At 31.7% G+C, this 23,826-nt stretch overlaps 1 protein-coding gene across 1 annotated transcript in view; it reads left to right on the top strand.

The window, feature by feature from the left end:
- The window catches only part of LOC133204320 (multiple epidermal growth factor-like domains protein 10), a 609,956-nt gene that overhangs the window by 123,432 nt on the left and 462,698 nt on the right, over positions 1–23,826 (top strand). The window lies entirely within an intron of this gene.

Genomic DNA, 23,826 nt, shown 5'->3' with positions numbered 1-23,826 from the left:
GATTGAAAAAGATAAGATGATTTTTTAACTTCAATCGATTTAAAAGATGCTTATTTTAGTATCAGTATTCATCAGGAACATCATAAATTTTTGACATTTAGATGGAAAGAGAATTTATATAGTTTTGTTGTCCTTCCTTTTGGACTTGCTTCAGCACCTAGAATATTCACAAAGATAATGAAACCTGTCTTTGCTGCTTTTAGGGCAAATAATATAAAGTGTTGTTACTATATCGATGATTCTCTTGTGATAAACAAATACTATGAAGACTGTAAACACGAAACTCATTTAATTGTGAATGAGTTGGATAAACTTGGGTTTACGATAAATCTTAAAAAGTCTGTTTTAATACCAACCCAGAGAATCAGGTTTTTTGGATTATTAATTGATTCAGTCCAATATAAAGTTTTCTTAACTGATGAGAAAATTACAAAGATTGTATCATTGTGCAAAGAAATTCTTAGTGAAAAATATGTTACAATTAGAATTTTTTCATCATTGATCGGTCTTGTGGTCCATGCATTTAATGCAATTTCTGAGGGACCCATGCATTACAGAAATATGGAAAGGGATAAGATTCAAAATTTAAGACAGTCAAATGATTATGATTCTAAGATGTTGATATCATATGACAGTGAAGTAGAAATAAAATGGTGGTTAAATAATGTAGAGAAGTTAAATGGTAAACCAATTCGTTTACCCCCTATCAATTTTTGGATTGAAACAGATGCCTCACTTCAAGGCTGGGGGGGGGGAGGGGGGGGGGTTAGATTTTCAAGTGAATCTGTAGGTGGTCGGTGGACTTTGGCAGAATCTAAAATGCACATTAATGAATTGGAACTTTTGGCAATCCAGTTCTCGATGAAAGCTTTTTTCAGTGGTTATAAAAATTGTCACATAGGAATAAAATCAGACTATACAACTGCAGTTTCTTATGTTAATGCAATGGGTGGAATGGCTTCTCCATCTTTAAATTCAACTGCAATAAATATTTGGAAATGGTGTATTCAAAGAAATATAGTTATAACTGCAAAGCATATCCCTGGTGTTGAGAATGTTCAAGCTGATTATCTATCAAGACAATTTTCAGATTCAAAAGATCGGATGCTGAAACCATATATTTTTTCTCGAATATGTCATCAATTTTTCTTGCCTGATATTGACCTTTTTGCTTCAAGATTAAATGCACAATTAGAAAAATTTGTTTCTTGGACTTTTGATCCAGATGCCTCTGAAATTGATGCTTTTACTTTATGTTGGTCAAACTTTAGTCCTTATATTTTCCCCCCTTTTAGTCTCATTGGAAAAATATTGAATAATCAGACAAAGTAGATAGAGCTATTTTAGTTGTACCTCTTTGGAAAACACAAAGTTGGTTTCCTTTACTTATTTCATCTTTGATATCTTTTCCTGCCAGGTTACCAAGGCACCGAGATTTACTGGTCATGCCACACACAGGAGAGAATCATCCCTTGACAAAGAAAATGTCACTGATCGCCTGTACTGTATCAGGAAACATTTCAAAAATAAAGGAATTTCAGAATTTGAATCAGAAATTATTAACTCATCACTCAGAACTCCCACTATCAAACTATATCAGTATTGTTGGAGGAAATGGGTTCATTGGTGCAGTGAACGGGAAGTTAATCCCACTGACCCGTCTGAACTGAATGTTGTTCAATTTCTATCTTACTTGATGAAACAGAAAGTTTCATATTCAGTTATTAATACAAATAAAGCTATGCTAATGCAAACTTTGTCTTTGTTTCAAGTGAAGTGGATCAATAGTCAGTTTTTAATACCTAAGTTACTTAAAGGTTATTATAATTTAAATCCACCTCAACCAAAATGTAAGTTAACATGGGATGTATCTAAAGTTTTACAGTTTTTAAGAGACTTATATCCTCTGGAAAACTTGACTCTAAAAATGTTAACATGGAAAGTGGTGGCATTGTGTGCTTTAACTACTGCTGCAAGAGCCCAGAACCTTTTCAGCACTGAACATTGATTATATGAGTGTTTATATTGATAAAATTATATTTCAAATAAAAACTCTTTTAAAAACTTCTAGGCCTGGCATTCCTTTACCCTCTGTTTCATTTTATCAATATCATAAGAAAGAATTATGTGTTGTTGAGACTTTGAAAGAATATTTACATCGAACAAAGGATATTCGTAAATGTTCTGATCTTTTTATTCCATACAAAACCTATAATAAAGTGACTACATGTACTCTGGCTAGGTGGTTAAAGAGTGTGTTATCTTCATCTGGGATAGATTCATCTGTTTATACAGCTCATTCTTTCCGGGGAACTGCAGCTTCGGTAGCCTTTGCTTCCGGTGTTTCTATGAAGGAAATCATGGACACTGCAAACTGGACCTCGTCCAAAACGTTCTTTCGATTCTACTACAAGGACTTGCCAAACAAGACTGTTGGTTTAGCAACTCGTGTGCTTGATAGTTAAAAAACAGCAATTGTTTTCTGTGCTAGACAATTAAAGAATAAGTGAGAATTATATGTGGTATTATTTTTTATTAATCTTCAATTGTTTGAGATTAAATAATCTATGTTCATAAACTTTTTGTGTTTTGTTACTTTTTAATTTGTGACAACGCTTTGAACATGCTATATGATACCCTCGTAGAGCCGAAAGGTGATATGTAATAGATTGTTCCCTAATCCAAGCATACCTTTAGGGATGTGAAGGATGAGAGACATTCTATAAATGAGCCTGAGGCTCAAGAGGGTATCATATACCCACCCAATATATATATATATATATATATATATATATATATATATATATATATATATATATATATATATATATATATATATATATATATATATATATATATATATATATATATATATATATATATATATATATTATTTTTATATTGATAAATCTTAATTTCCCAACCCTTTTTCTTTTAGGTTGTCACAAATCGTTTAAAAAATGATTCTACACGTGGACAGTGCTTTATATAGGGTGGTGAATACAGTGTAGTCACATGTTCAGCCTATTGTTAAAGTCTTTGAATTGAGATCTTGTATGCTATGCCTCGCTACACTCGGAAAAACAATGCTATATGATACCCTCTTGAGCCTCAGGCTCATTTTTAGAATGTCTCTCATCCTTCACATCCCTAAAGGTATGCTTGGATGAGGGACCATTCTGTATGGCACAAATACCCTTCTGACAAAAGCTTCAAAACAAAATTAACAATATGAGCATGTCAATGTAATTAAAGCAGATTATATATCAATGCCAGATGATTTAATGTGTTCGAACACAATGTCCTAGTTAGCACAAACATGCTACCTTACAAGTCACGTGACAGAATTTAGTATTCACAAAGTTACCTGAGGTAAGAAATCACGTGGTGAATTATAATATTCAACATGTCACAATCCTTGGTTACAACACAGAGAGCGAATGTAAGAAGAAGCAGTTTTTTCTCTTTTTAACCATGAGCGCATGTTTGTCTATTAATCTCCTTTTGACACATTATTATTTATGCAAATATACAACTACTGTTGAACGTAGAATAATAGACAAACATGCGCTGACTATGTATAAAGTCAGTAAAAAAGTGGGCGTCCTCATTATCGAACGGAGATTCAAGAAATTGTGATGACCCATGCCTTTGAAAACAGATTCGAACTTCGTAAATACACACTTTTATTAAACGTAATTACATAAAGTTGTAGATTGGATGTTGACCATTCTTGCAATGAAAAGAAAAATTCATGTTTTGAAAGTTTATTTTGTCGCAAATTTCGTATGTCCTTAAGTGCAGTCATCCTTTCTAATTTTAATTGGAAATTAACCAAACTCAGTGTATTTCACAAATACATGTATCCAGTTCTATTTTCCAAGCTTGAGTTTTTAAAGTGCATGTAACTAATCCTTAAGATTGTCTGAATTATAAAACAATTTTCAGCAAAATATTATACATTTTGAACGAAAACACATCTGACAGGTTATAATGTACCTAAAAAATTAACACCCTCTAGAAAACGCGGACCCTGCAAAGCTGTTTTGAGAAGTCATTCATATGAATGAAGTGAGCGGCTAACACATGATTTCTTGGTGATCGATTATATAGCTGTAATAATAAATGATCTTTTTAACAATACTGACTTTCAACGGCATAAAAGGGTATTTATAGGTATTGCCTAACCCGTTAGGATTTCAAACGAAATAATATTCGAAGTAACGCTATACATTTATTAAGTCCATTTCATTTATTTTTAATTTTTAAAAATCGAAATGGTGAATTTCATGCGGAAATACTACAAAAAATATTACAAAAATTAGACGTCTAGTGTGTCAATAAACACCTGATTATTTTCTTTCTTTAGTATACGGATACATGAAAGAAATAGTAACAAAGAATGAAAATTTCAAAACTTCAAAACGGGTTAAAATTAAAGAAATAAGTAATAGGTATACATTTATTTTTGAAAAAAATATCAAGCTAAAATAAATTCTATTTATCGTTAATTCGTTTGTTTTAAAGATATTCTTTATTAATTTTGATTGATTTATTTATTGTGTCTTTTCTCTTCATATTCCGAAATAAACTGAATAGAAAACAGCTGGTTTGTTTTAATAAACTTCTTAATCTTTATATTCCATCGTTAACTTAACCTGCAATATATTCTGTCTTACACTTTTTATCTCAAGTTATGTTAAAAAATCTCGTCTTAAAATCATCAAACTATTGTCATACCTATTATGGAAGGTAATCGTGTTCAAAAATCCAGACTTGTAATTTTATGAATCCAATCTTGCAATCGTATCAGTTTCATAGTCTATAGCTACATGTACATATGCAAGTAGGTAATTCCAACATCCTATATCACGTAGTTTCTGAACATACAACTATTTGACTTTGGGTTTATACGGTGAATGTGTGTATTTTTGATGTTGTAAACTTTGTTTTCCGGACACTAAATTGCCGCGCTTTGAATAAAACACAAAGACAATTCATAAGTCTACAAATTTTATCAATAGGCGTCGTAACGGGGGGCTTACCCCCCCCCCCCCCCCCCCCGCCATTTTTGCAAAGATAGTCATACAATATATAATATATATAATATAGGCATTGAAAATTGGGGCCTAGCCCCCAAGTGTGTTTGTTGGTTTAGCCCCTCCTTTTTTCAACATGCTTCCGATGAATATGCATTCTACAATCTTCTTTTTTTTCCAATAAAATAAATAATTTAGTTTTTATTTCTTGTTTTTATTATAAATTCCAATTTTATATTATTTTTTTTTTTATTTTAATTTCTGCTTTTAATTCTAACTTCTTCTTTATATATATATATATATATATATATATATATATATATATATATATATATATATATATATATATATATATATATATATATATATATATATATATATGTGTGTGTGTGTGTGTGTATATATATATATATATATATATATATATATATATATATATATATATATATATATATATATATATATATATATATATATATATATATATATATATTACAGTTTAGTTTTTTATTTGTGAGTGTTTTAATTGACGACGTGATATGAATCATTACCCGCTTACATGTCCAAGGCTTGCGCGGATCTAGAGGGGCTTTAGATTTTAATGTCTAAACCGAAAATAATTGACTTTCAATGCCGAAGGAATAGTCACTAGTCTACCTACATGTATGTTAAACGACTTACGTTTGGCAGGTCACTACAGCCTATGGGCTACCCTGGAATTTCTTTTTTCTTAAGGCTAAGTAAAATTGACTGTTCTCATAATGTTTATTGGCATTTTAAGTGAAATTGAAGACTAACATTTATGTCGTTGTCGGGGTTTTAAGGACAGGGGCGAGGATCTTGAAACTGAACTCTGAGCGATATAGATTTTGTATGTAGAGGGTATTTATAGACATAAAATGAGTGTGTTCCCGCTTTGCAACACATTGGATAATTATAACAAAAAAAAAAAAAAAAAAAAAAAAAAAAAAAAAAAAAAAGATGTTATTACAACAATTACAACAATCACCTGTTGACCATTTCATTCATTTTTTTTTTTTTAAAGAATAATTTTTTTTAAGGATACATAACACAAACAAAAATTCGATGCATGGATTGATATAGATTTTTTGACTGAATTTGATTAGGGATGATGTAAATAATAAATCCCTAAAATATAAAGAAATCGTTAGTTTTCTTTGGTACTTAGATATGCGACTTTGTATCGTTTTCTATGTAATTCTGTTCAAAACTTTGAACATAATTTTAACATTGTGACAAAATCGTACAGAATTCTCCCACTTTACATGGCAAACATTTTACAGGTTACCTATTTGAATATAAATTTATGAGAAATATAATTGCTGATTTGTGAAAATAGTTTGTGTTATTTATCCTTAAGCGTAGACATAAATAAGAAGAAATTATACATATATTAACAATATAATTAAAATATGTTTTAAAAAATCAATCAAACTAGTTAATAGCAAGCTGGAGTAGGTGGAAGACATCGCACTGATTGAGGGGCATGTCATAATTACATCAAACGAAACCGGAAAACCTCCTTTCATGTAAACACAAGATGTGTACAATACATTTAATGACACCTGTGATTCTAAAACAATGAAGGGTATCCAGTCAACTCGTACCCATTCCAACTCGTACCCAAACCGAGTCGTACCCAAAGAGTCAACTCGTACCCAAAACTGAAATCATAAAATAAATAATGAAAATATTTCAATTTTTGATATATTTTCATAAAGATATCTGATTTATTATTCCAGTTTAGTTACACTACTTATATTCTATAAAATAATGACAATTAAATTAAATTTGTTTGAAAAATTCAACTTGGCATAATATAGATTATATATATATATATATATATATATATATATATATATATATATATATATATATATATATATATATACGACCTAGATAGATTCTTTATTTCAAAATCAGGGCCCTTTCAGGCATCACAAACAACAAGCATGATTTATGCAACTACAAACAGCACAGACAAATTATATGTAACTATACTAAATAATCTATAGCACGTCTTTTCATAATATAGTATAACACTGTATATGTAAGTAACAGTTTTGGGTACGAGTTGACTCCTTGGGTACGACCCGGTTTGGGTACGAGTCGGTTTGGGTACGAGTTGACTGTAAATCCAATGAAGCCATTTTCAGCAGACACCTGAGATTCACACATTTTGTTTCATATGGGAAAAAAATGTATGTTCAAATTCAGTGAAACAAAGTTTTCAGGCGTCTTTAATTGCGCTCAACTTTCTCTTTCCATGTATTTCTTTTATTATCAAAACTTAAATATAAAACTGTCAATTTGTAACCAATTTAACATGTCAGGCCTGCTTTTTCTTTCAATCTTGGTGCAAATAGTTACGAATTCGGACCATCAGGAGGAAAATATAAATAAACGTCACCCCCTCCCCCCTTAAAATGCTAAAAACAAGAAAAGACATACATTGAATAAACTGTCAAATGAAACATAAAGTTTATGAAAAAAGTAAGCATTAACTAACGTATTGATTCTAAAATTAGACAAATATTTCTCTTACAAAGATGCATTGATTCAGGGATAAATGTACATATACTGCATTGTGTTATCATTTAAATTAAGAAAAAACACATTGGTCTAAATTGAAAAATTGTTTTTAAATTGAAGAAAAAATATTTAGTTGATATAAACATGAATATATGGTATGAGAGAGAAATAAATAGAAAACATTGCCTTATTTGAGAACAATCTGCTTGAAAATAAATCTGGACCGACTTTATTTATTAAGATATTAGAGGATGGTAATAAAATATCAATATAAATTAATAATCATATTGTTTTAATTATTTTACAACAAGCATGCAGGTATTGTTTATTTATTACTTACCCGATAGCCTTCATTTTTCTTTTCAACCTGTCACGTGGCGCAGCAGGGGTCAAAGTAAAAACTGATACCTACCTGCGGTCAGGTGTAACCGAGCAACACGTTCCCCATTGGATGATGTATTCACGTGATTATTTTAAAATATAGAAAGGGACAATTCTGTATTGGTTTGATTTAAAGTGTATTTAAGTTGGTAAAAGTCGACCTCTGGAAAGGGGTATGGTTGTATATTTCTGCCTCCGTATGGATATAATGCTTTCTGGGTTAAAAAAAAAGACATTAAATATTAGCCGACAAATCGTGACAGAAACATTTTTTTTTTTCATTTTATTTAGGCCAAAGAATTGTGACGACAGTTAAAACGAGACGATTTACTGAAATAAAAGGCATACTTTTCGTGAAGGCGGACATTACGAGACGATATTTCCAATCCAAACTAGTATTAATTGTAACGGGGACCGTTACAGATGTTCCCCAAACGCTCCCCAACTTCCCTTTGGTGTCATTCCCTGTAAGCTTCATTAAATAAGGCAATCAAGTATTTTTTTTTTTTTTACGCATTACACGCGTGCGCACGGGCATGCATGTACAAAATGACCATGTCAACTCGTCTACACTTTTAATACATCTTTATATTCAAATTTCATCAAAGATAAAAAAAAAAATCGGCTATATTAAGTATATCTGTCATTTTACGCATTGCACGCGCGCGCACGTGCATGCATGTCCATAATGACCGTGTCATCTTATCAACAATATGAACATATCAACATATTTTGAGTATCAAAACATTTCATCAGAAAGTGTAAAAGTTACAGCTATATCAAATGTATTGGTCATTTTAGCATTGCATGCGCGCGCACGTGCATGCATCTGCATGTTGACAATGATGTCTTGTCTACATAAATAATATGTCTATATATTCTGAGTATCAAAGCATTACATTAACAAATGTAAAAGTTATGGTCATATCAATTATATTGGTAATTTAACTCATTGCACGCTTACGCACGTGCATGCATGTGTGCGCTGACCATTTCATCTGTGTACACTTCTAATATATATTCATATTCTGACTTTCAAAGCAATTCATCAAAAAATGTACAAGTTAAGTCTATATCATTTGTATTGGTTATTTCAATCATTGCGCACACGTGCATGCATGTGCATTCTGACCATGTCATCTTGTCTACACTTTTAATATATCCAGATATCCTGAGTATCAAAGCATTTCATCAAAAGATACGAAAGTTATGGCTATATCAAGTATATTAGTCATTTTACTCATTGCACGTGCACGCACGTGCACGAACGTGCATGCATGTGTGCGCTGATCAAGTCTTCTTGTCTACACTTCTTATATGTATTTATATTCAAAGTTTCAAAGCAATTCATCAAAAAATGTACATGTTAGGTCTATATCAATTTTACTGGTTATTTAAATCAATGCGCATGCGCGCACGTGCATGCATGTGCATTCTGACTATGTCATCTTGTCTACACTATTAATATATCCTTATATTCTGAGTATCAAAGTATTTCATCAAAAGATATGAAAGTTATGGCTATATCAAGTATATTGGTCATTTTACTCATTGCACGCGCACGCACGTGCATGCAAGTGTGCGCTGATCAAGTCTTCTTGTCTACACTTCTTATATGTATTTATATTCAGAGTTTCAAATCAATTCATCAAAAAATGTACATGTTAGGTCTATATCAATTTACTGGTTATTTCAATCAATGCGCATGCGCGCACGTGCATGCATGTGCATTCTGACCATGTCATCTTGTCTACACTTTTAATATATCCTTATATTCTGAGTATCAAAGTATTTCATCAAAAGATATGAAAGTTATGGCTATATCAAGTATATTGGTCATTTAACTCATTGCACGTGCACGAACGTGCATGCATGTGTGCGCTGATCAAGTCTTCTTGTCTACACTTCTTATATGTATTTATATTCAGAGTTTCAAATCAATTCATCAAAAAATGTACATGTTAGGTCTATATCAATTTACTGGTTATTTCAATCAATGCGCATGCGCGCACGTGCATGCATGTGCATTCTGACCATGTCATCTTGTCTACACTTTTAATATATCCAGATATCCTGAGTATCAAAGCATTTCATCAAAAGATACGAAAGTTATGGCTATATCAAGTATATTAGTCATTTTACTCATTGCACGCGCACGCACGTGCACGAACGTGCATGCATGTGTGCGCTGATCAAGTCTTCTTGTCTACACTTCTTATATGTATTTATATTCAAAGTTTCAAAGCAATTCATCAAAAAATGTACATGTTAGGTCTATATCAATTTTACTGGTTATTTAAATCAATGCACATGCGCGCACGTGCATGCATGTGCATTCTGACTATGTCATCTTGTCTACACTATTAATATATCCTTATATTCTGAGTATCAAAGTATTTCATCAAAAGATATGAAAGTTATGGCTATATCAAGTATATTGGTCATTTTACTCATTGGACGCGCACGCACGTGCATGCACGTGCGCGCAAAATGACCTTCGTTCCGCAAATCTACACAACATTCCTATTAACCCTAAAAAGGTTTCACCTCAATCGGATGTGTAGTTTCGGAGATCATTCACGGACAAAAAAGTACCCAGGGAGAATAATAATAATAATAACTAGACTCTTGTTGCCATGGCAACAAAAAAGTCTTCCGTTCTACTAAATCTGTAAGAATTTGCTTTTTTCTGTGTAAAAAACATACATATCATATTTACTGTGAAAGAAATAAATAACTGGAGGAAAGTCCTTTCAGTACTTAAGGTACTTTGATTTTCATGATCAATCTTGTATAATGCATTTGGCACCTATGAGATATTTACGTATATCATAGAGCAAGGATAATTAGCATTTAAAAAAAATGTTTGCAATCAATTCTAAGACAAACAAACAGACGAACGAACACCGTACTATCATAAACTTTACTGTGTATATGTTCTGGCATAATTGTGATGGTGTTATAAAAAAATATAATGAATTAAGTTAGTATCAAATTAAACGTAAAGTCACTGAGTTTTGAATATAATATTATATTAAGATTTGACAGCATACCTATAAGAAAGATTATTCAATTACAGTAATTATTCAGCAATCGATTGATTGATTGATTGATTGATTGATTGACTATTCATCTTCTTCTCTTAGAATCATTTGGCCCATTTATCACACTGGTCAAATCCTCACATTATATGACAAGAAAAACATTTAGCGTATTAGATAATCAAACGCTCTCGTGTTATGATCAATCCATTCTATTCATGTGAATGATATGTAGAATTCAAACGTATGCTGGAGATGCCCGTTTTCATACTTGTATTAAATGTTTAGTCAGTAACACGTCTTTCCGATGATGGCAAATTCACAGCTAATTAATTACCTATTTAAAATTCTAATATAAGCCTCGTATTGTACCACCGAAACACTAAATCTGTGTCAGAGTCAAGTGATTTTAGTGCGTTACTGTTGGGACCCACTTTCTTTGAAACAGGTCAAAGTGTTAACAATGAGTAGGTTGTTTGCTTAGTCCATTAAAATTTCTAATTAAATTTTTCTTGGTCATCCTTCCAAAGTTTAAATAAAAGTGATGCACCAACTACGGGTGTATATATGATAAATTCTCAAGTTAGATTTTTTTGTTTGTTTGTTTGTTCTTTAACGTCCCTCTCGAGAATTTATCACTCACATGTAGACGCCAGCACTCGCCGGTGGAGACTGCAAATTTTTGTCCTATACTTTGGCACTTATCGCCATTGATCAGTGAGGAATCTTTTTTGTGCCAGCACCTTCTGCGACACGGGACCTCGATTTAAAGGATCCAAAGGACCGGTCTCCACGTCCCACAATCGAAGTTTATAATACCGAGATATTTTATTTATTTTATTTTATTTTACTTTTTCACAAGTTTGTTGCATTGGATTTACTTAAAGATCATACTTCAAGATCATTTCGAACTCAGGCTATTTTATTGCAGTGCAGACAGCGCGGGTGATCTTGATTGACAGGTCAACACACGTGCACTTCGTGTGATACTTTTTAAGCAGAAAAATATACAGAATGTGACCATGACTGACTATGAAATCAGAAAACATTTAATAAAGAATGGGTGTGACTGATATAGAACTAATTTTTGGTCTTTGTAAATAGATAGGAGGATCGGGATTAAGAGGGAATCTCTCTCCCCCTCTCTCTCTCTCAGACGTAAATTGAACATTTCATAATGACAAATCTACCATTATAGAATATGAAATTCCGTATACATGTAAATGGTAATTATATTCACATGTTCCAGATTTAAATCTAAAACGAATATATAATTCAAATGCCTAGCTGCACGAACGTCTCCAAATATTAATCAAGACCGGGGGGGGGGGGGGGGGAGCTTCAAAGGAATTAGATAGTTGCATTATAAATTTATGAATTATAAGGAAAAGTACGGACGTCAGTTGCATGTACATAGTTATATATCATTACATAAAATTGTGTTCATTCAGGTACATGTATATACTTATCCCACATATCAACAGGACCTGTGCAATTTTTTTATCATGTTTTTTTTTCTCAAAAGAAACATACAGAGTAGCATTATTTTACACAGAATCGCATTTTCACACATTTTTTTTAACTCTGGAGTATTTGACAAGAATCCAAGAATCGCCTTTTCACATCTTTTATAACTCCTTGGGTATGTAGAATATAGATCATGTGACATAAATAATTTAACTTTTTATCAAAAATACATGTAATAACCAAATCTAATCTACATGTATATACTGATTTTCTTTCTTTTAAGTGACAAATATCAATTTATTTCCAAAGGCTTTAATACAGTCTGTATTACAAATTTCTATCGCTCAGTTCCTTTTTAAGTGTACTTAATATTTTTTAATATCGAAAATAAAACTCGGAAATCGGGATAATTTCGCATTCAAATCATAGAGAATAATAAATCGTCTGCATTATAGAAGGCTTAGTAACTATCTTATTCCGAACTTACTATACGAGATAGATAAATTGCATGCCTGTCCATCACTATAAATGTATATTCAGTGCTTATAATATATTTACTTGAATTACATACCTAGCAGATATAGTAATTTTTTTTTTTTTTACATATATTCATGTGTAAATCAATTAACTGTCAATACAGACTTACACTACACTGGCAACTTCAAACTTTACATGCACTGGAAGCGGTAACCATTGTACTCTTAAATTTTGAAGAGTGAATATAGAACGTCTAAATATTTTGATATGGAGAGTGTATATGTCCCTGACGTCATCGATACTATTTCCGCCTTTATCTCGAAAGTTCTATTCTCACTTACAAGTCAGAGTTATCTTTCTTTGCCCATTGTCTACACACTAGGTAAATAGGGAAAATGAGGGTACCGAAAATCTGCAAAATGTGGAATCTGATTTCAAAACAAATTATATATTTAGTATCTGTAGAATATCCTCTATTAAACATAATAATATCTTGAAAAAATATTAAAAAACAAAAAAGTTGAAAATTGACCAAATAGAAGTTCACTTCCGGTTCGGACAGGAAGTATCGGAAACACACGAAAATAACTTCGAAACAAAGAGAATGTCATGATCTAATACCCCTGTTAATTTCACATCTTTACCTCAAACCGTTTCCGAGAAAAATTCCGGACAAAAGTCCATTTAAAAATTGGAAACTCGGCCGTAACTTCGGACCGGAAGTGAATTTTTCAAAAAACGGAATTTTATATAAACTTCATATAACAGCCTACTATCTTGTGAAAAATTGTGAAAATCTATCCAACCATCCCTGAGTAATCGCGCTCACAAAATTTGGGAGGAATAATAATAATAATAATAACTAGACTCTTGTTGCCATGGCAACAAAAAAGTCTTCCGTTCTTCTAAATCTGTAAGAATTTGCTTTTTTTCTGTGTAAAAAACATATATATCATATTTACTGTGAAAGAAAAAAATAACTGGAAAAAAGTCCTTTCAGTACTTAAGGTACTTTGATTTTCATTATCAATCTTGTATAAAACATTTGGCACCTATAAGAGATATACGTATATCATTAGCAATTTAAAAAAAAAATTGTTTGCAATCATTTCTAAGACAAACAATCCGTACTATCATAAACTTCACTGTGTGTATGTTTTGGCATAATTGTGATGGTGTTATAAAAAAATATAATGAATTAAGTTAGTATCACATTAAACGTAAAGTCACTGAGTTTTTGAAAGTTATAATATCAAGATTTGACAGCATACCTATAAGACAGATTATTCAATTACAGTAATTCTTCAGCAATCGATTGATTGATTATACGTATGTTGTTTAACGTCCCTCTCCAGAATTTTTCACTCACATGGAGATGCCACCACTCGCCGGTGGAGACTGCAAATTTTTGTCCTCTACTTTGGCACTTATCGCAATTGAGCAGAGGGGAATCTTTTCTATGCCAGCACCTTCTGCGACAAGGGACCTCCATTTATACGATCTCATCCAAAGGACCGATCTCCACGTCCCACAATCGAAGTTCATAATACCGAGATATTTTATTTTTTATTTTATTCTATTTTTTCACAAGTTTGTTGCATCAGATTTACTTCAAGATCATACTTCAAGATCATTTCGAACTCAGGCTACTTAATTGCAGTGCATACAGCGTCAAGTGATTTTGATTGACAGGTCAACACAGGTGCACTTCGTGTGATACTTTTTAAGCTGAAAAATATACAGGATATGACCATGACTGACTATGAAATCAGAAAACATTTAATAAAGAATGGGTGTGACCGATATAGAACTAATTTTTGGTCTATGTAAATGGATAGGAGGATCGGGATGAAGAGGGAATCTCTCCCCCCCCCCCTCTCTCTCTCTCTCAGACGTAAATTGAACATTTCATAATGACAAATCTACCATTATAGAATATGAAATTCTGCATACATGTAAATGGTAATTATATTCACATGTTCCAGATTTAAATCTAAAACGAATATATAATTCAAATGCATAGCTGCACGAACGTCTCCAAATATTAATCAAGACGGGGGTGGGGGTGGGGGCTTCAAAGGAATTAGATAGTTTTATGTTTTATGAATTATAAGGAAAAGTACGGACGTCAGTTGCATGTACATAATTATATATCACTGCATAAAATTGTGTTCATTCAGGTATACTTATCCCACATATCAACAGACCTGTGCAATTTTTTTTTCATGTTTTTTTTTTTTTTCAAAAGAAACATATAGCGTACCATTATTTCACACAGAATCGCGTTTTCACATATTTTTTTTTTTTAACTCTTTGAGTATTTCCCAAGATTCCATGCCCAAGAATCGTCTTTTCACATCTTTTATAATTCCTTGGGTATATAGAGTATAGATTATGTGTCATAAATAATTTAACTTTTTATCAAATATACATGTAATAACCAAATCTAATCTATAGATTGATTTTCTTTCTTTTAAGTGGCAGATATCAATTTATTTATAAAGGCTTTAAAACAGTACTGTATTACAATTTTCTATCGCTCAATTCCTTTTTGAGTGTATGTAATATTTTTTTAATATCGAAAATAAAACTCGGAAATCGGGATAATTTCGCATTCAAATCATAGAGAATAATAAATCGTCTGCATTATAGAAGGCTTATAACTATCGTATTCTGAACTTACTATACGAGATAGATAAAACTGCATGCCTGTCCATCACTATAAATGTATATTCAGTGCTTATAATATATTTACTTGAATTAGGTACCTAGCATATATATCAATTTTTTTTTTAGATATATTCATGTGTAAATCAATTAACTGTCAATACAGACTTACACTACACTGGCAACTTTAAACCATACATGCACTGGAAGTGGTAACCAACGTACTCTTACATTTAGAAGACTGAATATGGAACGTCTAAATATTTTGATATGGAGAGTGTATATGTCTCCGACGTCATCGATACTATTTCCGCCTTTATCTCGAAAGTTCTATTCTCACTTACAAGTCAGAGTTATCTTTCTTTGTCCATTGTTTACACACTAGGTAAATAGGGGAAATGACGGTATCGAAAATCTGCAAAATGTGGAATCTGATTTCAAAACAAATTATATATTTAGTATTTGTAGAATAACCTCTGTTATACATAATAATATCTTGAAAAAATATTAAAAACAAAAAAGTTAAAAATTGACCAAATACAAGTTCACTTCCGGTTCGGACAGGAAGTACCGGAAACACACGAAAACAACTTCGAAACAAAGAGAATGTCATGATCTAATACTCCTGTAAATTTCACATCTTTACCTCAAACCGTTTCCGAGAAAAATTCCGGACAAAAGTCCATTTAAAAATTGGAAATTCGGCCGTAACTTCGGACCGGAAGTGAATTTTTCAAAAAACGGAATTTTATATAAACTTCATATATCAGCCTACTATCATGTGAAAAATTGTGAAAATCTATCCAACCATCTCTGAGTAATCGCGCTCACAAAATTTGGGAGGAATAATAATAATAATAATAATAATAAAAAGAAACAATACAAACACTATAAGTCTTCCGTTGTGAACGGAAGACTTAAAAAGAAACTAGACTCTTGTTGCCATTGCAACAAAAAAGTCTTCCGTTCTTCTAAATCTGTAAGAATTTGCTTTTTTCTGTGTCAAAAACATACATATCATATTAACTGTGAAAGAAAAAATAACTGGAAAAAAAGTCCTTTCAGTACTTATGGTACTTTGATTTTCATGATCGCATTTGGCACCTATGAGAGATATACGTATATCATAGAGCAAGGATGATTAGCAATTAAAAAAAAAAAATTGTTTGCAATCATTTCTAAGACAAACAGACGAACGAACACCGTACTATCATAAACTTCACTGTGTATATGTTTTGGCATAATTGTGATGATGTTATAAAAAATATAATGAATTAAGTTAGTATCACATTAAACGTAAAGTCACTGAGTTTTGTAAAGCTATCAAGATTTGACAGCATACCTATAAGAAAGATTATTCAATAACAGTAATTATTCAGCAATCGATTAATTGATTGATTTATTATATGTTGTTTACGTCCCTGTCGAGAAGTTTTCACTCAAATGGAGACGCCACCACTCGCCGGAGTATACTTATACTTTGGGAATTAACACCATTGAGCAGTGAATAATCTTTTTTGTGCCAACACCTTCTGCGACACTGGACCTCGATTTATACGATCTCATCCCAAGGACCGGTCTCCACGTCCCACAATCGAAGTTCATTATACCGAGATATTTTATTTTATTTTATTTTTTCACAAGTTTGTTGCATCAGATGTACTTAAAGATCATACTTCAAGATAATTTCGAACTCAGGCTACTTTTTTGCAGTGCATACAGCGTCAGGTTATTTTGATTGACAGGTCAACACACGTGCACTTCGTGTAATACTTTTTAAGCAGAAAAATATACAGGATGTGACCATGACTGACTATGAAATCAAAAAACATTTAATAAAGAAAGGGTGTCACTGATATAGAACTAATTTTTGGTCTATGTAAATGGATAGGAGGATCGGGATTAAGAGGGAATCTCTCTCTCTCTCTCTCTCTCTCTCTCTCTCTCTCTCTCTCTCTCTCAGACATGTAAATTGAACATTTCAGTATCATAATGACAAATCTACCATTATAGAATATGAAATTCTGTATACATGTAAATGTATTTATAACCACATGTTCCAGATTTAAATCTAAAACGATTATATAATTCAAATGCCTAGCTGCACGAACATCTCCAAATATTAATCAAGACCGAGGGGGGGGGGGGGGGGCGGCTTCAAAGGAATTAGATAGTTTTATGTTTTATGAATTATAAGGAAAAGTACAGGTCAGTTGCATGTACATAATTATATATCATTGCATAAAACTGTGTTCATTCAGGTATACTCATCCCACATATCAACAGACCTGTGCAATTTTTTATCATGGTTTTTTTTTTTTTTCAAAAGAAAGATATAGCGAAGCATTATTTCACACAGAATCGCGTTTTCACATATTTTTTTTTTTAACTCTTTGAGTATTTCAAAAGAATCCAAGAATCGCCTTTCACATCTTTTATAACTCCTTGGGTATATAGAGTATAGATCATGTGTCATAAATAATTCAACCTTTTATCAAATATACATGTAATAACAAAATCTAATCTATAGATCGATTTTCTTTCTTTTCAGTGGCAGATATCAATTTATTTATAAAGGCTTTGAAACAGTACTGTATTACAATTTTCTATCGCTTAATTCCTTTTTTGAGTGTATGTAATATTTTTTAATATCGAAAGTAAAACTCGGAAATCGGGATAATTTCGCATTCAAATCATAGAGAATAATAAATCGTCTGCATTATAGAAGGCTTATAACTATCGTATTCTGAACTTAATATACGAAATAGATAAAACTGCATGCCTGTCCATCACTATAAATGTATATTCAGTGCTTATTATATATTTACTTGAATTAGCTACCTAGCATATATATTAATTTTTTAGATATATTCATGTGTAAATCAATTAACTGTCAATACAGACTTACACTACACTGGCAACTTCACACTTTACATGCACTGGAAGCGGTAACCAACGTACTCTTAAATTTTGAAGAGTGAATATAGAACGTCTAAATATTTGATATGGAGAGTGTATATGTCTCTAACGTCATCGATACTATTTCCGCCTTTATCTCGAAAATTCTATTCTCACTTACAAGTCAGAGTTATCTTTCTTTGCCCATTGCCTACACACTAGGTAAATAGGGAAAATGAGGGTACCGAAAATCTGCAAAATGTGGAATCTGATTTCAAAACAGATTATATATTTAGTATTTGTAGAATAACCTCTGTTATACATAATAATATATTGAAAAAATATTAAAAAACAAAAAAGTTGAAAATTGACCAAACACAAGTTCACTTCCGGTTCGGACAGGAAGTACCGGAAACACACGAAAACAACTTCCAAACAAAGAGAATGTCATGATCTAATACCCCTGTAAATTTTACATCTTTACCTCAAACCGTTTCCGAGAAAAATTCCGGACAAAAGTCCATTTAAAAATTGGAAATTCGGCCGTAACTTCGGACCGGAAGTGAATTTTTCAAAAAACGGAATTTTATATAAACTTCATATATCAGCCTACTATCATGTGAAAAATTGTGAAAATCTATCCAACCATCTCTTAGTAATCGCGCTCACAAAATTTGGGAGGAATAATAATAATAATAATAAAAAGAAACAATACAATCACTATAAGTCTTCCGTTGTGAACGGAAGACTTAACAATACAATCACTATAAGTCTTCCGTTGTGAACGGAAGACTTAATAATAATAATAAGAAACAGAGTAAAAACAATATGTTCCCAAACTTCGTTTGGGGAACATAAATATTGACGGACATTTCTTAACGGCGGACATAATGTGACCAGTGACGAATTTACCGAGAAAAGGCGCCGACATTTCGTGGCGGCGCACATAATTTGACAATTTTTTCTGAAGAAAGGCGGACATTTCATGACGGCGGACATAGTGTGACGATTTTTTCGGACAAAAGGCGGACATTTCGTGGCGGCGGACATAACGTGACGATTTTTTTGGGATAAAGGCGGACATTCCGTGACGGCGGACATAACGTGACGATTTTTCTGAAAAAGAGGCGGACATTTCGTGACGGCGGACATAATGTGACGGCGGACAAAACGTGACTCAACAGACGAGTCATTTGATCGTCATATTCATTATGAATGTTAATTAAGCACAAACAATTTCTGCAAATTTCCAATGCATCAATACAAACATTTTTAAAAGATATTTCAGGCAACAACTGCCTTTATACTGGAGGATGTGCAATGACTTTTTTTTGACAAATGTGAGACAATTATGAAATCTTCTATTCTGTGAGCTACTTAGCCATTTATGTCTTTCATAAAACCTTTCTTCATTTTCATCTGTTACTTTCTTCAATTCTTCTGCCATAAAACACAATCTGGACAATTACTGTTCTTTCACACTCTTCACATATCACGTACAAGTAATCCTTCACTTTCTGGTATAACCTTTTTTCTGCATTTTAATGTCCAACCAATTGTTTTTCCTGTTGGCTCTCACTGGATTCCATCAATTCCTGATAGGACACTCTACAGTTTGTATCAGTAAATTGTGAAACTCTCTTAGACTAATGCTTTCACATTTTTTGGCATACAAATTTGCAGCAATATATGTTCTTACTTTATCTTGAATTTGCATACTGTAAAAAGTGTGATTTCCAACTGCCAAACATTTTTCAAGATTGCAACATTTGCAAATTACTTTTTGGCTTGATGAATCTGGACAGGAGTAATACATGTTTTGTTGAGTACCAGTCTCCTTGCTTGCTTATGACAAAGTGATTGCTATCATCAATACTGACTTAGAATATTAAGTTTATAATTAAAAAAAATCAAAAGTCATTTTAGTGAAGATAAAAAGTGAAGTCATGAGAAAGGTCAAGGTAAAAAAAAATGTCATTGTCAAATTGCTCTTACCATTATGTCTTACTTTTTATAAAGTTTGAAATAATATCTTGAAAAATGAAGTTAAGGTCATAGGAAAGGTCGAGATAAAAAAACAATTGTGATACCATTGCATAATTCCAGGTTTTGCATTTTAATGAAAATATTAAGTACAGCTTCTTCTTTACTGTGCTAAATGTGAAACAATTAATAGGGGGATTAAGGTCATATGGAAGGTCATTTAGAAGTTACGACCAAGGTTAAAGTTTTTTTGTTTCAGAAAGATGAACAGCTAGCTTAACAGCTGGAAAAACAAATGAGATTTAATGTCCCCATGCTCTCGTGAAACAGAAAGCAGGGAACAGAATAAATATTGTTAAATAGTATTATATATGTTAGAATAAAAACTTTTTTTTTTGAAAAATAAATCTACAATGTAAAACTGGTGTATTTGTATGCATGTGCACCATTTCCACTTACCATTTCTGACAAAAATGTGATAAAAGTATCTTGTGTCTGTCTAAAAATTGTAATATCTATATTATAATGAAAGACAATAATCTCAATAAAATATAAACAAGATTTCATATTTTTTTTAGTTGTTTTCTTGAGGCAGTTTTTGATTTTTGATTGATTGATTGATTGATTGTATGTTGTTTTAGGTTCTATTTGAGAATTGTCAACTTTTGATCTACAAGAACTTCAGGAAAAAAGTGTTTGGAAAAAATTAATAAATTAGAATTTTAAGTGTAAGGGCAATAATTTTTATGTAAAATGGTCATTCAACATTTACACATACACTTGATCTGTAGATAAATGAATCAATATAATCAAGAGTCAACCAAAAATCAACTCTTTATCTTCTAAAAAAGTCAGTCAAAACTAACTGGCTGTATGAAATTTTGTGTCATTCAAAAGCTTTTGATTATTTTTTCCTTCACACCAGACTTTAAAATATTTTTGTTGGATTAATTCTTACAAATATTAATGAAGTAGAAGGATAGATGTGTTCCAGTATTAAAATGCATTACCAACTGAACAAAAATTGTGCATGAAAATTGATATTCTACTATATAAATCTGGATCAGGATATTTCTCTTCTAATTCAATGTGATTAAAAAAAAACTCCTCTGCACACTGACAAAGAAGTGAAAGTTAATCAATTGTAATTTTTTTATAACTTGACCAAGATTTGTTAGACCATTTGAATTAGCAGTTGAAATCTCTTCAACACATGGTGTAACACATAAGCATCCTAAAATAATCAGTATAAACCTGCTGCTATTAATTCATATTATCATGATCCATTATCTTTTAAAAATATCATCATTTTGAAAAAAAAAAATGTGTATTCATTTTGAATGTTTTTTTTTAAATATTGAAACTTTACATAAAGGAAAAAAAAAATATGTGTGGTAAAATAACTTTTACAAACAGTCCCTGGATAAATTTGAATAAAAACTACCTATTCCTTCTTCAAAAGCCACTTTCATTCCCTCTGGTTCAGAGTTTTAAGAAGCATACTAACTTGCAGTTCTAATTTTATTTTTTTTTCCCCAAAACAACTGCTTTACATTTAATTTCTTTCAAAAAGTATACATTTACAGTTGTACACTCATATTAAAGCATCAACATTACTGTTCCGAGTTAGAGTTTAAGACTGTAAACTTTTACACTACCCCCTCCCCCAATAGCAATATTAGCACTATATTTTGTAAAATTAAGAAAATTAAGAACAGCTTCATTCATTATTTTAACTTCCATTGCAAATTCTATATTGGCCTACCTGATCCAACTGTATGGTTTTGTCTTTCTCGTTTTCAACCAGTATTTTTTACTAAACATAATAATAATGAGGGTAGTTCCTCGGTCTGGTTTGGCTTTGCTTTCTTCGTTAACTTCAGGATAGGAGCACCTTGATTTTCATCTTCGCCTTTTTAACCCCAAATTATTTGCATGTCTTTAAAGATTCATAACTTTAAATGCACTACTGTCAACATGGTTAAGGGGGAAAAAACTCCATTTCACAATTGAACGATTGCCTCCAGTAGATCCATAACGTTTTCCATACAGAGTGATAGGGGCACAATCAGAGCTTTAATCAAATAGTGTGATGGATCCTATATACAGTCATACGAATAAAGTACCTGACCATCACGGCACGAAATGTTTGAAAAATTGCCGAAGTCGCATTGTTCTTGGCGACCCTGACACACTGCAATATCATATCCCCCTTTTTTATATGAAGACTTTCACTACGGGAGATAATTTATCCATACACATACTCATTCTGTTATCTTATCTTCTTTTATTATTTTTAGGGTATTTTTTTTAATTTTATCAAATTGTAATTTTTTATAGACTTTTTAAACACATATTTACACTAAAACATGTTTATTGATCATTAAATGAAGCCAAATTAATAACATTTGATTAATTTTATGGTACAAATAAAGATCTATGCTAACATACTAAGGTCATCATTTCAACAATTTAATAAATATATGTTCACTTAATTGCCAACGATGAATTTTTTATATTTGAAAGGACATCAATCAAATATTATAAAGCACATAATTTAATTAAATTATTTTATCCACTTACGCTGTACCACTGCACTAAATATCCATATTAATTCTGAAGTTCCAAATTCAGCCTTACATGGATCTTCAGCATAGATTGAAAAATATGTAATCATTGGGAAAAATAAGTATTTGTAATCTTTGCCATATATGTATTGATTATATAATAAAATACTGGATCGGTTATAATTTTGTACTGGTTTTATAGGGCCGCAAACTTTCCTATTTTTACCTACTATTCAATGCCAATTATTGGTAAATATAGAAACTGGGTTGTTCCTACAAATAGAAGCAAATGACACACTTTCTAAATTTAATTTTTTTTATCCTGATACAACCTACATCTTAAAAATATATGACAAAAAGAAAAGTTCTATATACCCTTTTGGACGATTTTTCATATTTTGCATTTTTTTCTCTGAGACATTCCGTTAATTTCACACAAGAAATCGCGGAATTCTTGGTAAATCTATAATGCAAACGAATGACCGACCGAATCAAGGGTGGGTGGGTGCATAACTATAGAATAAACAATGGGAATGATAAGAAAGCATAATATAGCTTAGAAAGGGGTGGGATCTTCGGTACTAGTACCTATACCTATGATAATATATACACAAAGACCTCGAGATCTGCAAGACAAGAATCGAGCTTGAGTGACAGCTCCGCTCTAAAACATGGACTTTCTTTTCCGTATAATCATAAAAAAAAATATTTTTATTATTTGGCAAATCATTGTTACAAAGCAAAAACACCATG

The sequence above is a fragment of the Saccostrea echinata genome, unplaced genomic scaffold (assembly GCF_033153115.1).
Source record: "Saccostrea echinata isolate AGI-Se365-2 ecotype Australia unplaced genomic scaffold, CSIRO_AGI_Sech_v1 ptg000052l, whole genome shotgun sequence".
Taxonomy (NCBI): domain Eukaryota; kingdom Metazoa; phylum Mollusca; class Bivalvia; order Ostreida; family Ostreidae; genus Saccostrea; species Saccostrea echinata.
This window is presented reverse-complemented; position numbering and strand designations above follow the sequence as displayed.